The following is a 6,509-nucleotide window of genomic DNA, read 5'->3' as shown; positions in this document are numbered from 1 at the left end:
CAGATCTCACTCTCATATGTGACCGTGAAGGGATTGACAACCCCTTTATCGCGTTGGTTGCAAGGTTCTTATTTGTTTGTGTAGGTATGAGGGACTTGCGTGTAGTCTCCTACTCGATTGATACCTTGGTTCTCAAAAACTGAGGGAAATACTTTCGCTACTTTGCTGCATCACCCTTTCCTCTTCAAGGGAAAACCAACACAGTGCTCAAGAGGTAGCAAGAAGGATTTCTGGCGCCGTTGCCGGGGAGATCTACTCACAAGTCAAGACATACCAAGTACCCATCACAAACTTTTATCCCTCGCATTACATTATTTGCCATTTGCCTCTCGTTTTCCTCTCCCCCACTTCACCTTGCCGTTCTATTCGCCCTCTTTTCCGCTCGCCTCTTTTTTGTTCGCCTCTCTTTGTTTGCCTCTTGTTTGCTTGTGTGTTGGATTGTTTGTCATGATGGCTCAAGATAATACTAAATTTTGTGATTGCTTCAATACCAACAATAATGATTTTATTAGCACTCGGGTTGCTCCTCTTATCGATGCTGAATCTTGTGAAATTAATACTGCTTTGCTGAATCTTGTCATGAAAGATTCGTTCTGTGGCCTTCCAAGTGAAGATGCCGCTACCCATCCAAACAACTTTGTTGATTTGTGTGATATGCAAAAGAAGAAAGATGTGGATACTAATATTGTTAAATTGAAGCTATTTCCGTTTTTGCTTAGAGATCATGCTAAAACTTGGTTTTCGTCTTTGCCTAAAAATAGTATTGATTCATGGAACAAGTGCAAAGATGCTTTTATCTCTAAGTATTTTCCTCCCACTAAGATCATCTCTCTTAGAAACGATATTATGAACTTTAAGTAACTAGATCATGAGCATGTTGCACAAGCATGGGAGAGGATGAAATTAATGATTCATAATTGCTCTGCACACGGTTTGAATTTGTGGATGATCATACAAAAATTTATGCTGGATTGAATTTGGTTCTAAAAATCTTTTAGATTCGGCCGCGGGAGGCACTTTTATGGAAATCACTTTAGGAGAAGCTACCAAACTCCTAGATAATTTTATGGTTAATTATTCTCAATGGCACACTGAAAGATCTACTAGTAAAACTTCATGCTATAGAAGAAACCAATGTTTTGAGTGGAAAGATGGATGAACTTATGAAATTGTTTGCTAATAAGAGTGTTTCTTCTGATCCTAATGATATGCCTTTGTCTACTTTGATTGAGAATATTAATGAATCTATGGATGTGAATTTTGTTGGTACGAACAATTTTGGTAACAATGCGTATAGTGGAAACTTTAATCCTAGGCCATATCCTAGTAATTCCTTTAATAATTATGGTAATTCCTACAACAATTCTTATGGAAATTATAATAAGATGCCCTCTGATTTTGAATCTAGTATTAACAAATTTATTAGTTCGCAAAAGAGTTTCAATGCTTTGATTAAAGAAAAATTGTATAAGATTGATGAGTTGGCTAGGAACGTGGATAGAATTTCTCTTGATGTTGATTCTTTGATACTTAGATCCATTCCACCTAAGCATGCTATCAATGAGTCTCTCAAAGCCATGAGAATTTCCATTGATGAGTGCAAAGAAAGAACCGCTAGGATGCATGCTAAAAAAGATTGCTTCATAAAAGCGTGTCTTCTAGTTTTGATGATAATAAGGATGAAGATCTAAAAGTGATTGATGTGTATCCTGTTAAATATTTTTTTTTGCAATATGAATCTTGATAATGATGGGACTGGAGATGAGTCAACTTTAAATAAAAGGCTTTCCAATGATTCAGAGTTTTTAGATCTTGATGCAAAAATTGGTAAAAGTGGGATTGATGAGGTTAAAACTTTACATAGCAATGAACCCACTATTTTGGATTTCAAGGAATTTAATTATGATAATTGCCCTTTGATAGATTGTATTTCCTTATTGCAATCCGAGCTAAATTCTCCGCATGCTTATAGTCAAAATAAAGCTTTTACTAAACATATCGTTGATGCTTTAATGCAATCTTATGAAGAAAAGCTTGAATTAGAAGTTTCTATCCCTAGAAAATTTCCTAATGAGTGGGAACCTACTATTAAAATTAAAATTAAAGATCATGAATGATATGCTTTATGTGATTTTGGTGCTAGCGTTTCCATGATTCCAAAATCTTTGTGTGATGTGTTAGGTTTCCGTGACTTTGATGATTGTTCTTTAAATTTGCGTCTTGCGGATTCCACTATGAAGAAACCTATGGGAAGGATTAATAATGTTCTTATTGTTCCAAATCGGAATTATGTGCCCGTAGATTTCATTGTTCTTGATATTGATTGCAATCCTACATGTCTCATTATTCTTGGTAGACCTTTCCTTAGAACGATTGGTGTAATTATTGATATGAAAGAAGGGAATCTTAGATTCAAATTTCCGTTAAGGAAAGACATGGAACACTTTCCTAGAAATAAAATTAAATTACCTTATGAATCTATTATGAGATCCACTTATGGATTTCATACCAAAGATGATAATACCTAGATCTATTCTTGCTTTAATGCCTAGCTAGGGGCGTTAAACGATAGCGCTTGTTGGGAGGCAACCCAATATTATTTTTGTTTCTTGCTTTTTGGTTCTGTTTAGCAATAAATAATTCATCTAACCTCTATTTAGATGTGGTTTTATGCTTTTAATTAGTGTTTGTGCCAAGTAGAACCTTTGGGAAGACTTGGGGGGAGTTTTAGAGATCTTGCTGTAAAAAACAGAAACTTTAGCGCTCACGAGATTTGCTGCAATTTTTACTGGAGAGTGTGACTAGCTTGATTCTTTTTGAACATGATTAATATACAAATTCCTCACGTCCACCAATTTATTTCAGAATTTTTGGGGTTACCAGAGTATTCGAATCCTACAGATTACTACAGACTGTTCTGTTTTTGACAGATTCTGTTTTTCGTGTGTTGTTTACTTATTTTGATGCATCTATGGCTAGTATGAGACGGTATGAACCATAGATAAGTTGGAATACAGTAGGTTTAACAACAATATAAATAAAGAATGATTTCATTACAGTATCTTAAGTGGTGATTTGTTTTCTTATACTAACGGAGCTCATGAGATTTTCTATTGAGTTTTGTGTTGTGAAGTTTTCAAGTTTTGGGTAAAGATTTGATGGATTATGGAATAAGGAGTAGCAAGAGCCTAAGCTTGGGGATGCCCAAGGCACCCCAAGGTAAAATTCAAGGACAACCAAAAGCCTAAGCTTGGGTATGCCCCGGAAGGCATCCCCTCTTTCGTCTTCTTCCAGCGGTAACTTTACTTGAGGCTATATTTTTATTCACCACATGATATGTGTTTTGCTTGGAGCGTCTTGTAGGATTTGAGTATTTTCTTTTTAGTTTACCACAATCATCCTTGATGTACACAACTTTTGGGAGAGACACACATGAATTGGAATTTATTAGAATACTCTATGTGCTTCACTTATATCTTTTGAGCTAGATAATTTCGCTCTAGTGCTTCACTTATATCTTTTAGAGCATGGTGGTGGTTTTATTTTATAGAAATTATTGATCTCTCATGCTTCACTTATATTATTTTGAGAGTCTTTTAGAACAGCATGGTAATTTTCCTTGGTTATAAAATTAGTCCTAATATGATAGGCATCCAAGATGGTGATACTATGAGAAGTTTGATACTTGATGATTGTTTTGAGATATGAAGATGGTGATATTAGAGTCATTCTAGTTGAGTAGTTGTGAATTTGAGAAATACTTGTTCTAAAGTTTGTGATTGTCGTAGCATGCACGTATGGTGAACCGTTATGTGATGAAGTCGGAGCATGATTTATTTATTGATTGTCTTCCTTATGAGTGGCGGTCAGGGACGAGCGATGGTCTTTTCCTACCAATCTATCCCCCTAGTAGCATGCACGTAGTACTTTGTTTCGATAACTAATAATTTTTTGCAATAAGTATATGATTTCTTTATGACTAATGTTGAGTCCTTGGATTATACGCACTCTCAACCTTCCACCATTGCTAGCCTCTCTAGTACCGCGCAACTTTCGCCGGTACCATAAACCCACCATATACCTTCCTCAAAACAGCCATCATACCTACCTATTATGGCATTTCCATAGCCATTCCGAGATATATTGCCATGCAAATTACCACCGTTCCGTTTGTTATGACACGTTACATCATTGTCATATTGCTTTGCATGATCATGTAGTTGACATCGTATTTGTGGAAAAGCCACCATTCATAATTATTTCATACATGTCACTCATGAGTCATTGCACATCTCGGTACACCGCCGGAGGCATTCACATCGAGTCATATTTCGTTCTAAGAATTGAGTTGTAAGTAAATAAAAGTGTGATGATCGTCATTATTAGAGCATTGTCCCAGGTGAGGAAAGGATGATGGAGACTATGATTCCCCCACAAGTCGGGATGAGACTCCGGACGAAAAAGAAAAAAAGAAAGAAAAAAAAGAGGCCATAAAAAAGAGAAAGCCCAAATAAAAAATGTGAGAAAAAGAGCTAAGGGACAATGTTACTATCCTTTTACCACATTTGTGCTTCAAAGTAGCACCATGATCTTCATGATAGAGAGTCTTCTATGTTTTCACTTTCATTTACTAGTGTGAATTTTACATTATAGAACTTGGCTTGTATATTCCAATGATGGGCTTCCTCAAAATGCCCTAGGTCTTCATGAGCAAGCGAGTTGGATGCACACCCACTTAGTTTCTTTTGTTGAGCTTTCATACACTTATAGCTCTAGTTCATCCATTGCATGGTAGTCCCTACTCACTCATATTGATATCTATTGATGGGCATCTCCATAGCCCATTGATACACCTAGCTGATGTGAGACTATCTTCTCCTTTTTGTCTTCTCCACAACCACCATTCTATTCCACCTATAGTGCTATGTCCATGGCTCACGCTCATGTATTGCGTGAAGATTGAAAAAGTTTGAGAACATCAAAAGTATGAAACAATTGTTTCGCTTGTCATCAGGGTTGTGCATGATTTAAATACTTTTTGTGGTGAAGATAGAGCATAGCCAGACTATATGATTTTGTAGGGATAACTTTCTTTGGCCATGTTATTTTGAGAAGACATGATTGCTTTGTTAGTATGCTTGAAGTATTATTATTTTTATGTCAATATTAAACTCGTGTCCTGAATCTTTCGGATCTGAAAATTCATGCCATAATAAAGAAAATTACATTGAGAATTATGCTAGGTAGCATTCCGCATCAAAAATTCTGTTTTTATCATTTACCTACTCGAGGACGAGCAGGAATTAAGCTTGGGGATGCTTGATACGTCTCCAACATATCTATAATTTTTTATTGTTCCATGATATTATATTATTTGTTTTGGATGTTAATGGGTTTATTTATACACTTCTATATTATTTTTGGGACTAACCTACTAACCCAAGGCCCAGTGCAAATTGCTGTTTTTTTGCCTATTTCAGTGTTTCACAAAAAAGTAATATCAAACGGAATCCAAATGGAATGAAACCTTCGGGAGAGTTATTTTCGAAAAAACGTGATCCAAGGGACTTGGAGTAGACGTCAAGAAATCAACAAGGAGGACACGAGGCAAGGAGGTGCGCCTGCCCCCCTGGGCGCGCCCCCACCCTCGTGGGCTCCTCGCAGCTCCACCGACCTACTTCTTCCTCCTATATATATATATCCATATACCCCGAAAACATCCAGGAGCACCACGAAACCCTATTTCCACCACCGCAACCTTCTGTACCCAAGGGATCCCATCTTGGGGTCTTTTCCGGAGCTCCGTCGGAGGGGGAATCGATCACGGAGGGCTTCGACATCAACACCATAGCCTCTCCGATGATGTGTGAGTAGTTTACCACAGACCTTCGGGTCCATAGTTATTAGCGAGATGGCTTCTTCTCTCTCTTTGGATCTCAATACAATGTTCTCAACGATCTTCTTGGAGATCTATTTGATGTAACTCTTTTTGCGGTGTGTTTGTCGAGATCCAATGAATTGTGGGTTTATGATCAAGTTTATCTATGAACAATATTTGATTCTTCTCTGAAATCTTTTATGTATGATTGGTTATCTTTGCAAGTATCTTCGAATTATCAGTTTGGTTTGTCCTACTAGATTGATCTTTCTTGCAATGGGAGAAGTGCTTAGCTTTGGGTTCAATCTTGCGGTGTCCTTTCCCAATGACAGCAGGGGCAGCAAGGCACGTATTGTATTGTTGCCATCGAGGATAAAAAGATGGGGTTTATATCATTTTGCTTGAGTTTATCCCTCTACATCATGTCATCTTGCCTAATGCGTTACTTTGTTCTTATGAACTTAATACTCTAGATGCATGCTGGATAGCGGTCGATGTGTGGAGTAATAGTAGTAGATGCAGAATCATTTCGGTCTACTTATCGCGGGCGTGATGCCTATATGCATGATCATGCCTAGATATTCTCATAATTATGCACTTTTCTATCAATTACTCGACAGTAATTTGTTCA

The sequence above is a fragment of the Triticum urartu genome, chromosome 2A (assembly GCF_056163025.1).
Source record: "Triticum urartu cultivar PI428250 chromosome 2A, HENAU_Tu73, whole genome shotgun sequence".
Classification (NCBI taxonomy): Eukaryota; Viridiplantae; Streptophyta; class Magnoliopsida; order Poales; family Poaceae; genus Triticum; species Triticum urartu.
Note: the sequence above shows the minus strand (reverse complement) of the source record.